The sequence below is a fragment of the Copadichromis virginalis genome, linkage group LG15 (genome assembly GCF_057382275.1).
Source record: "Copadichromis virginalis isolate Kocher_CV1m ecotype Utaka linkage group LG15, C_Virginalis_male_GT1.1, whole genome shotgun sequence".
Taxonomy (NCBI): domain Eukaryota; kingdom Metazoa; phylum Chordata; class Actinopteri; order Cichliformes; family Cichlidae; genus Copadichromis; species Copadichromis virginalis.
The window spans coordinates 3,663,835-3,675,006 of record NC_140632.1 but is presented as its reverse complement, the minus strand read 5'-3'; the positions used below and the strand labels follow the sequence as shown (position 1 = coordinate 3,675,006).

At 41.1% G+C, this 11,172-nt stretch overlaps 1 protein-coding gene across 1 annotated transcript in view; it reads left to right on the top strand.

Moving 5' to 3' along the window:
- Positions 1–735: 735 nt before the first annotated feature.
- The window catches only part of runx2b (RUNX family transcription factor 2b), a 124,378-nt gene continuing 113,941 nt past the window's right edge, over positions 736–11,172 (top strand). The window contains exon 1 of the mRNA XM_085431386.1: positions 736–924. The gene's annotated coding sequence lies outside the window, so the exon portion shown is untranslated. The remainder of the gene's footprint in view (positions 925–11,172) is intronic.

The window sequence follows — 11,172 nt, the reverse complement described above, 5'->3', positions numbered from 1 at the left end:
ATGCTGATTTTATGGCATAAAATTCACCGTCATAACCTCAAAGTTAAGGTGAGCTTGAAGAAATATTTTTAGAGTTGAGAGTATAGATGACAACAAACTAAAATTGTCAGTCAAATAACCCTGCATGTGTCTTTCTGGGTCTAGTTCAACAGCACTGTAAGCAAAGTAGTAGGTTGAATTTGTTGATTTATGGTGGGGATATGATGGGGAATTCCCTAAAATAGTTGTTTGGATAATCCACCAACTCATTCACTGGCTGTTTGCATACAAAGTCGTGTTTCATGGTGTGGTGTGTTTCATCTCTCAGGGCTTTTATTCAGCAGTCATGGCTGAGAGGTATCTGAAGATTGCAATTGGGATAACTAAAGATGTCATATTCTTTTTGAAATCATCCCTTTTCATTGCTTGATCTAGTCTCATGGTTCTTCCCAGAGATGTAATGAAGCTTTGGATACAGCTAGCTGTATACAGAGCCTGTCACTTTGTCACTTTTTAAACTGACATTTAAAGCCGAGCTAACAAATCTGTTAAATTTATATTTCTGTTGCTTTGATGGTTATTTTGAGATGTTGGTTAACCCACCTCTGTACTATAATTGCTTCTGTTTACAAACTGTGTCTCAAAGAGGTTCAAGTTTTGCAAAGTTCACGTGGAAATTACAATTTTGGATCATGCTGCTTGTATTGAAGTATTTTATTTTTTAAGGGTTGTATTTTTTCTGCTTTCCAGAAGATGTGCAATGATTCGGAGAGCCCCTCTAGTAAGATATTGCAGCAGGTGGATAACATACGCTCATATGCCGTTAGGCCAAACTCACTGAGGGTGCAGAATCCAAGATGGTGCATTCGTGTGGCAAAAGAGTTAATTGAGAGACAGGCGAGTAACATCAACAACTGCTATAGCAGCAACCTGGCCAGCATGCAGGTAGGGGAACATGAGCTGGCTGTTTGACTGTGACTGAACTTCTTTGAAGGTGTATATGTTCAGTCCCAATTATTGTAATTTCCAACCAACTGCACTTGCAGCTTGCCATTACATGCCTTACTGGCTCTCACTAGCCTCGGTGAAAACAATATAGGACTTGAAGTAATGAATCTGCAGAGTGTGGGAAGTGAACGTGGAAGGTTTGAGAGCATCACACCGCTGCAGTTGTCAGATTTCTGATGTCACTGATCCAAGATCTTATTTCACCTTCCCTGGATGACTGTTTGATCAAGCGATGGGGCAGGCGCCACTTTAGAGTTGAGATATCTGCCCTCCAGCCATTCTTTTCGAAGCCGTTATTTGCAGCATTTCCCTCACCTCAAAAGTCAAACATTAACCTGTCAGACACAACTTGGAAAGTGCAGTTTCATAGTGATCAGCAGCGCAACGTATCTAGTGACCACCCGAGGCTCTGACAGCACACTGTCAGCGAAGTGTCCACTGTTACTGTACACTACCAGCCCTAAAACAGGAAAGAAACCAAAGCAGGAACTTGATACCTGTTGACACAGTGTTTAAATGACAGTATTCCATAAACACAGAGGTGGTGGGCCGCCTCTAGGGATTTGTAGGGGCCTGCTGCTCCTGTGTACAGTTTAAATAGCATGTAGATGATTAGAAGGATCAAATGGCCAAGGGATAAAACCACAAAGGGGAGCTGTGCGCCGTGTGAAAACATGAAGGTGCCTATAATAATTACTTACGACTTGTTGACTCACTAAAATTACTGTGAAATTGGTCATACTGTTGAGGAAAGCTGCGTTCAGACAGACAGTAATTGCATTTCCTGTTAGTCTCAGGCTTCGTGTCTCTTTCTCGCTGTGTGTGACTGAACACCTCTTTCAGCTGGCCCTGATCAGAGCGTAGACTCAACTGACTGTAACAGAGAGAGTCAAAAGAGATCAGGCAATACGGTGCATATTACACTCAAGCCACAATTTGAGTGAAAACCTGTTTTTCATCAGGTTTTTATCATTACCATGAAAATAGCTTCACTCAGACCTCACAAACTGACCAGAGGTTTAACTGAACTTAACAGGATTTTCTGATGCCATTGATTGTTAGGCGAGCGTTCACCTCAAAGCCCAGCTTAGAGCCCGTTAGTCGTGTGTGCACGTATGGCACATATAAAAAGCCCCTGCTGATGGGAAAGGCACTTCCACAAAATAGTAGTAAACGGTTGACTGCATTTGGGCCTCCTTATGGAACTGAGCTGAGAGAACAAGCTCACTCCTCCGTGTCCTGTCTGATAAAAGCAGGGTTTGGACGTTTGCCATCTCTGGGGGCTTGGCAGGATGCAGTGACTCGCTGAGGTTTGAAACCCCATTAAAAATTGTCACTTTATTTTAAGCAGCTGCCACACTAGCGAGTCCCACATCCTTCTGGAAAACGAATCAGAAGCCCAGAGCTGGCTGGGGATTGGCTCAGCTCAGACCATCGCATTCATAGTGTGCTGATCTGAGCTGTTAAAGTTTGTTTCCCCTAGATGACTTTAGGGTAATGAAGGCTTTTAATTTTCCTGTCAGTTGAATTAAAGACGCCTGTCCGGCATGTTGTGTCTTGAGACGCTGGGAATATTATTTATGAAACTTTCTCTGCATATCTGAGCAAACCATTATGATTGTGTGTGGGCCAACCCATAATCCCAACTAGATTTAGTGAAGTTGCTACAGCAAGACACTTTATAGCACAAACTGCCAATTCTCAAGGTTACCCTAAGTGTGAATTGAAGGTCCGTGGATGGTCCCACTTCCTCAGTTGGGAGGTTGTTCTTCCGACTTCACTGCATTCATGTCCTTTTAATTCGGAACGTGGGAAAGATTGATGCTGAAAAGATGATGTGTTGTTTTATAGCTCAGAGGATTTAAATGACACATTGATAGCTGTTTCCAGGACATACAAAATGAATATTGCTTTGACTGGCTTGTTACCAGATTACTGCCAGTAAAAAACTTATCTAAGTAATCTAGTGTGTCCACTCAGCAGAGACGGCAAAAAATGTTTAAAATGTTAGCAAAAATCTGAAAGAAGCAAATTTCCAGCATGAATCAAAAGTGTATTACTCTGACATGTTTCTTTTCTGTGCTACTATTCTGTTTATGTTGCATACCGAATATCCTGCAAGTTATGTACAAAACTTTTTGCCAGCTTTCCAAATTGGTGTTCCAACTTGAGAAGGGTTCATATGAATTTTCCAGTGAGGAACTCCATTTTTCCAATGATTCCAGTGCCATAAATTACAGCTGGGCAATGGAAAAAAAGTCTTAATCACAACTATTTTTTTCAGTCAATACTGATCTATATCACAGTATAAATTAAGTCACTATTTCTGTTAGGAGTAAAAAAGAACCTTTAAGCTTAAGTGAGATGAGAAAGTTAATTTTAGTTTCAATATGAATTGCTTTCTGTGAGATGTTAAACATAATAAATGTACTAACTGTATTCATAATAACTAACATGGGCATTTATAATAAACTAAAATCATAATTATGACTTGGCAGCAGCTTCAAGTGTTACACAAGAACACAAACGAACTGGAAAACTAAGTTCTTTGATCAGTTCCAGAGGAAATAAAGTAGCGATCAACACTGAAGAAAATCTCATACTGTGACTACGGCTTCCGAGGAAAACCATCTGATTGTTTAGTTTGTAAGTGTTGCATTAAGTTTACCAGCCTGTGGCTTAGTTAGAGTTTCAGCTGATAGCGTACAGTCTTCTAACTAAGAACAACAAAGACCGAATTGAGTTGGGCTTAAATTTAAAGCAGTGAACTGAAAAACACTAAAACATTCGGTTTACTTCATGGAAGCTGCAGAGAGTAAATTAGCTAAATTTTCAGTATGCATACCAGTCCCCCAGTTTCCTTACAGACTGACTCTTGTGCTTTCGTGCACAGTTCTCCAGTTCACAGACCTTGTGCTCTTGTTTTGATGATTTGGTGATGGTGATTTTTTTCCCCACCATGTACATTTTTTGGAACCCATCTGCCAGAGATGCCACTGTCAGAGAAACTGACCTTTTACATCTTGTCTTATACATTTCCCAAAATTGAACTCTGAGTCATAGGGAGGTGGCGAGAAAAATGCTGCCCCGTCGCAGGTCTCAGCACTCTGGCCCATTTCTAGAAACAATGTCAATGCACAAGTGAATACAAATGTGCAACGGCAAGTAAAAAGAAGAAAAAAAAGAGAGAGTAAATTAGCTGTCCCTGAGTGTCACCTTTTAATTGAAAGACTTGTTTAGTTTAGTTTTTTGGCTCAAAACAAAACATGGCTGTAGATGTGGGGATGAAGCTCAAGCTGCTGTTGAACTGTTCCTACTAACAATTCTTCCAGTTTCAAATACAGTTCCCGTAGGCACATGAAACAGTTACAATTTAACATTGCACGTATTTGTGTAGTACTATCTGCCTACAAAATGTGTTGTGTGGTGCCTCAGACAAAACAGCAGGGTTGTTTTTCTCACTTCCAGCATGAATAGAAATAAATGCATACATATATACACATATAAACTTTTCACTCTGTGCAATCCTGTGAAAAATTATGTAGAAGCCCACAGTTCAGTAGCTTTGTAGAGCCATCTCTATCAGCACGTTTTCTTTTCATAAAGTCAAAATAACATTTTGAGAAAAAGTGGAAATGTGGAGATTAAAACTAGAACATCTGCCACAGCTGCTTTACGCTAAACAAAGTACCTTGTGTAGGTGAGTTACTGAAATCATACTTGAGAATCAGTTTTAGTCATATGGAAAATATTTATCTTTTAGGAGATAAAAGGTTAAAATGTAAAAAAGTATAAGATTTAAAGTACGTCCATCCAAGATTGTGAGCATTATTTTATGCACAGCTCTCTTTACGTCCCATCACGGTGTTTCTGTCAGGTCGCTGGACTTTGACTGCATTGATTCTTTTCTTTTTCTGCCATTCTGTGGGAGATTTGCAGCTGTCCACCCCTGGGAGGATTGTGTCATTGTGTTAACACACCCATGAATGCTCCAGACTAGCAAATTGCCAAAACATCTGCTTTTATAGATGTGCTCACACTTGCTGATAAACCAGCGGCAACAGCAACAGCTGATAAACGTACCCTTCTTAAATCCCATGAGAGCAAAGAGAGTGCACTTAATTTTCCACATTACACTACCTTCAGTATTAAGTTGTGTATTTGCCTGATCCATTATTCCATTTTTCACTTCTTTTTTTAATGATATTAAATATATTATTTTACATCTACAAAAACGATTAATAAGAACAGTCGGCTAATAAGATACATAGGCAAGCTAGAAACAATACACTGTGCATAGGCCCTGCGGGGTCTCAGTTTGGGGGATTAACTGGCTAAAAACCTCAAATATTCAGCACAGTTTTTTCACGATTTTATTCTGAAATTTATATATTTCAAATATAATTTTAAATATCTATCTTCTCATGAAAAAACATACATGTAAGAGCGAAAGAGTTAAAGATCGTGTGCACATATATATGACTGCATATTGGCCATCTGTTAAAAGTTGTCCCTAAAAAAACAAACCAATTATGTGATTGTGCTTGACATAAAATCTTGATGACACGTCTTTATTGAAAATGAGGCAATAAAATGAAATTACCTTAGTCTTCCACACTTGCTACTGAATACTTCTTTTTACCTATTACTGGCTGGCTGTTCTCCATCTTTGTCTCTGTCTGGTTCTGTTTTACACCCTTACACCCACAAATACACACCATCCTCATGTATGTAGAAAGTTTTTGTCTTGCGTGCTGGACATCAAGCTGGCAATTTAGTCCTTATAGCATGCAGATGGTTGGTGTCACTCCAAGGTAAACCTCAGCCCTGCCAGACAGAGTGCACACTACCTACCAGCAGCCTCCGCTCTATCATGGTCTAGTAACATCCACCAACCCTGCGCTTCACAGTGGGCGTCTGCCTAGCAAATCCATATACACAGTCTAGTTCCTGTTGTGGTTCTGTCCTCAAACGCTTAGAGATGAGTATAAACAAGCCAAGAAACCCAGCTGTTTATTGTTACAGGTATATGCAGTCAAGGGCTAGTGATGGGGCGAAAACACGACTGTTTATTTTATATCCATTTCTGAAGTGTGCCTGGAGACACACGGAACAGGATGAATAACACATTAAGGAATAAAGAAAAAGACAAAAAGCAAAATAATCAACGCAGGATCACGGTGCGTGAATTTTGCTCGAATTTTGCAGCAGCAGCACAAAAAGTCAGTAGAAACATGTCTCCATAAAGCTTTATAAAAAAAACATTTTACAACTGGAAGAAATGAGGGAAAGAAGGGTGAAACGTTTTGTTTTTGTCTATGAAAGTTAAAATGTTTGGCTAGGCTTGGTGCCAGAGTGGAGGACAGCATGCTGTAGTTCCCCTGTTCTGGTGGGCTGTGAGGCAGAGGTCAGCTAAGTCTGCTGAAATCTAATCCAGTGTTTCCCACCCGCAATAACAATGTGGCAGAATGGCCCGAGGCTAATGACACGATTATGTTGTTGTGTTCTGGGATATTCTAACGAGAAGCCCGAGTCCTGCCCATGCTGTCTCTTTGGATTACATAGACATGCAAAGCCTGTCTAAGCAAAAGCCAGGTGCCTGATCCTATCGCCTTTTGTGGAAAGAGCTGAATTAGCGGAACCTTGGTTAAAGTTAGTCTGTGCTCTTAATGAGCTCTCTTATCCTCTTTCATGCTTGAAACCTGTTCAACATCTCTGTCAAATGGCCCTGCAGTATCCACACCTGATGACAAAAACAGATAGAGGGAAAAGGAAAACACCTTTTTAAATGAAATTGTTCCACTGTAATCCTAATGTACGAGTCCCTCGATCAGGCTCAGATAAAGTCAAAGAAAGCTCTTTAAACTCAGTTCAGTATGAAACTTTACTGCTTGGTTTGCTCGGGTCCAAACAGGAGATATACGTTAACGGGACCTATACAAGCTATTTGAAAGGCTACACTGTTACAAGATCCTGCTTAATCAGAATGAGCCATGGTTTTTAGATGGTATTTAGATACATAATGCTAACAAATGAGGCTTTGCTGTTACAGTAACAAGCTCTTATTGTTATTCCAGAAACCAAGTCTGTCTCTTTCTTGTGTTTGGAGAAGCTTAGACAGTTTCCTGAAGCATGGAGTATTCATGTTTTGGTATGCACATTTTCTTAGTGTGTAATTGGGCGATTATTGCCATGAAGCATCGGTGTGCAAAGTTCACGAATTCAGGATTTAACAAGGCAGCTGTTTGCATCTTTAATATGCTGGATAGGACTTTATTTAATTTGAACTTCAAGTGCCAGTGTTACAATAAGAGAATTGCCGGCGACTCCTATCACTGATCAGATAACCATTTTTCTAGATTAGATCTCCACTCAGCGGTCTGCTCGCTATTTGTTCTTTTTTTTCTCTCCACTTTTTCCCTACCACCTCACACACCTCTCAGCTCTACATCAAGGAATGCATTTTTTCAGTCACGCCTCTGTGCTCCTGACAGGTAGCGACTGCATGAGAGGACAGTTTGTCCCGCAGAGCTGCAGGGGCCCATGTTTGGCTTGGATGCCAATGAATAACATTGTATGGAGAGAGGAAATTAAAAATGCAGGGTTGTAATTTACTGGAGAGTGGAACTGATTTAAAAGCTCTTTTTTTTTTTTTTTTTTTTCTCCTTCTTGCCGCTTTGCTTGAAGTTTTCCAAATATGCCACAGCTGAGTGTGAACTGAGCTTCGTTGTACCGGCAATAGCGAGCCAGGCAAAGCTGCCAGCTCTCTGTACCTTACCCCCCCCCCCCCCCCATTACTTCTTGGCGAAGACAGGACCGTGCTAAGGTAGGCCTTCATCAAATCCAAATGCTAGACATGACTAACTGATTTCACATCTCAAGTCAAACGCAGCCTTATGTTCTCAAAAGACATGCAAAAGTATTCCCCCCTGCAGGTCGACTTTTGTATGAGCTTCTCTTCTATATGAGCAACATTCTCTAGATTTTCCGAGCGAGCATGTGTTACCTGCTTGTGGTCGCTGCGGATGGCTTCCTGGTGTGACACAGATAACAACAACGGATTAATAGCGTAATGAATCCAGATTTACGAGGCAATCAAGCTTCCATGAAATTGGAGCTCATGCCTTTTGTCGCTGTGCTTAAGTACGCCACTGAATCAGAGCACTTAAAACTGTTTTACTGTTTTTTTTTTTCTGTCGCCCATTCCTGTGTGTAACACTGACTAATGACAATGAATTACATATTAGGACAGAGCACCTTACCCCGGCTAGCCGCTGAGTTTAAGGAAACTGCACTCTGATTTTTTTTTTTTTAACAGCTTTCTCCTTTTATAAACCTCAAATTTGCTGCTGGTAACTCAACCACTTCCTCCCTTCCTGTGAGATCAGGCAGTTAAGCAGGGTGAAGCCAAGCCATGCAGGGGCTGCTGTGGCTTGCAAACAGCTGGCACAGTATTCACTATACCTTTGGCACCTGTGGGTGGGCGTCAACACTGTTGGCTAAACAAACAGGGCCATTATCCAGCTCTTACCGTGATCTTGAACAGAGAATGTAGTGAAAGCGCCACCTGCTGCAGAGGAGGCCAAACAGCATGACATGTATGATGACTTTTTCTTGACTTGTTCTACAGCCTAAATGTCCAATATATGTTGTTGCTTGTCATTTAGGAGTTACATTATTGTTTTGGTAACACTGAGATGTGGCAGATAAATTTTTTTTTTTTTGGGGGGGGGGTTAAATCCTTCAGCCCTCCTGTAGATGGCGATGTCGCTTTGATTTGAGTAGATTCTATACCCTGGCAAAGCCTAAAACGCAGTGTGCGGCCTTTTTTCCCTAATTGGTGGCATTTAACAGGCATAGTTAAATGTATTTCCCTCTTTCTATCTCCTCACACGATGCTGAAGATAAAAGACATCTCAGAGAGGAGGTGATGCATTTGGATGGGGAGGTTTGGGCTGAGGTGTGGCTAGCTTACACAGCTCATACGCCCATACAAGCATCCGGTTGAACATCAGCTTCCAGGACACAGAGGTAACCTAGATGGATGTGTTTGCATAAAACAAACACAAACTGGAAATGTGTGTCTGTGATGGTTGCATGGAAGACTTGGGCTGCATGGGCACACAGCAGCCGAATTTTCCTAAAACAAGACAAGAAAGTGGAGTGCCAGCTAGACAGAAATAAAATGAGTGAGGAGAGAGGGGGACCCTCCAGAGAGGAGTGAAACTTTCCACAGGTTTGCTGTGTTTATGTGGGGCTGGTAAGGCTTTATACCAAAGAAGGGATGCTGGAGAAGTTCTAACATTTTTTTCTGAGCGAGGTTCTTTTTCTCTGATCTCCTCTTATTGCTATCCGTCCATCTCTTTCCCTTTTCTTTGCCTCCCTTTTCAGTCCCTTCTCCTTTCCCACTGTTCTCACATCTTTGATGTGCTGAGTTGTGTCCAAGAAAGAAGGCCTAGAGGGCAAGCCTGGGAACCAGCCAGATTTCCCACTTTACTACCCTCCCACCCTTTCTCTCCCTCCCCGTTGATGACACAGCTTTTTTTCCCTTTTCCTTGATGAGTGCCCAGAACAATAGTGGACAAAGATGAATTGCAGACATTTTCAGTAAAGGAATAGTTTTCATTTTTCCCCCCCAGAAGTTTGAAAAACAGTCGTATTTCGTGGCTAGATTACTTAGTAGAAATAAACACATCATATAGATTTGTTTTCTTGTCTTGAAAACGTGTCTGCGTTAAATTTTTTAATAACATTTACATGAATATATTCAATTTACATTGAGAGGCCACCCTAAAGAAGCTTTCATACAATGGCTATAGTGTAGCCTGTGTCACCATCGCCTCATCTCCATCAGCACACAGACGTTTACTTTTCAGACCTGACTCAGTCTCCAGGATGACAGCCAGCCTTGGGACTTTTGTATATGATAAACTATGTGATAGGTAACCCCCACTGACCTCCCCTCCACCTTTTCCTCTCTCCTTTGCCTCTTCACAGCCACCTTTTTTCCCTCCTTCTTAATAAATCCTCCTCTCAGATTTCTCCCTCTGCCCCTCATGCGTCCCCCCCTGCCTTAGCCCCAGCTGCTGGCTCTCTGCCCACGGCTGAGGAAGTGAGTGCCCAGCGACGCTGTGCGATCCCCAGGGATGGGGAAGCGATGGACTACAGTGGGATTGTGGGAGTAGGGTGGGGGCAGCGGAGAGGGGGGATTGGTCAGAGCCTGAATGAGTTGAGCGGCCGCAGGAAAAACCACATAACCGCAGCGTGTGTTTGTGTGTAGAGCCGCGTGCGTTGGTGCGAACTCCGCTCCCATGGGTCAGCATGCAATGTCCTGCAGAACCGATAATAATAGAGCATGCCCTTAAACATGATCACACATGCAGGCTCACATATTGTGTGTCTGTTCAACAGCTCACAGGCACAAGAAAAGGCAGCGCTGCTTCACAGCTGTAGAAAATGTTATTTTACCAGCAGAGTTATCAAAGTTCTGTATTTTCTGTTTTCTATTTTATTTAGTTTAGCTCCAGTTAGTCTCCATAGAAGTTAATATCTTTGAATTTAGTTTGTATTATGTGAACATGTTTTAGTCTAGTTTTTATTAGTTTCGGTGTTAATTTTAGTCCTTTATGGAGGGCATTTGGCAGATGTGAGATTTAGGAAAAATCATTATAGGTATTAAAATAAAAACAGCTGACCCAAAATTTTGTCGATAGCGTAATCTCAAAAAATATGTCCATCAAAGCATCATCATGAAAATTATTCAAATTATTCTCACATTAACAAATAATAAAACACAGACTTATATATTTTTTTTAAATTTTATTTAGATTTCTAAGTTCAAAGTCATTTAAGCTAGTTTTAACATTTTACAAAAGTCTATTTTTTATTTTTGTTCTAGTACGTCTAATTTGACCATGGTTGCCGGCCTGTCTGGAGAGTGACCTGTTATTTGGAAGGCGCTATCACAGAGACATCCCATTGTCTTATAATGACTTGTTAAGTAAGAGCAGCCACTCATTCACATTGCAGTAAAACTTGACCACTCTGCTGAGTAGTAGAGAGGCTGGTGTTGCAATCAAAGTTAAAAAACTGCCTTTGTTATTAATGCATGAGTCATCCTCTTAACCCAGCACAGCTTTGAAGTCAGTAGACTGTTTGGATGACTGAAAACACATAAAAAATAAA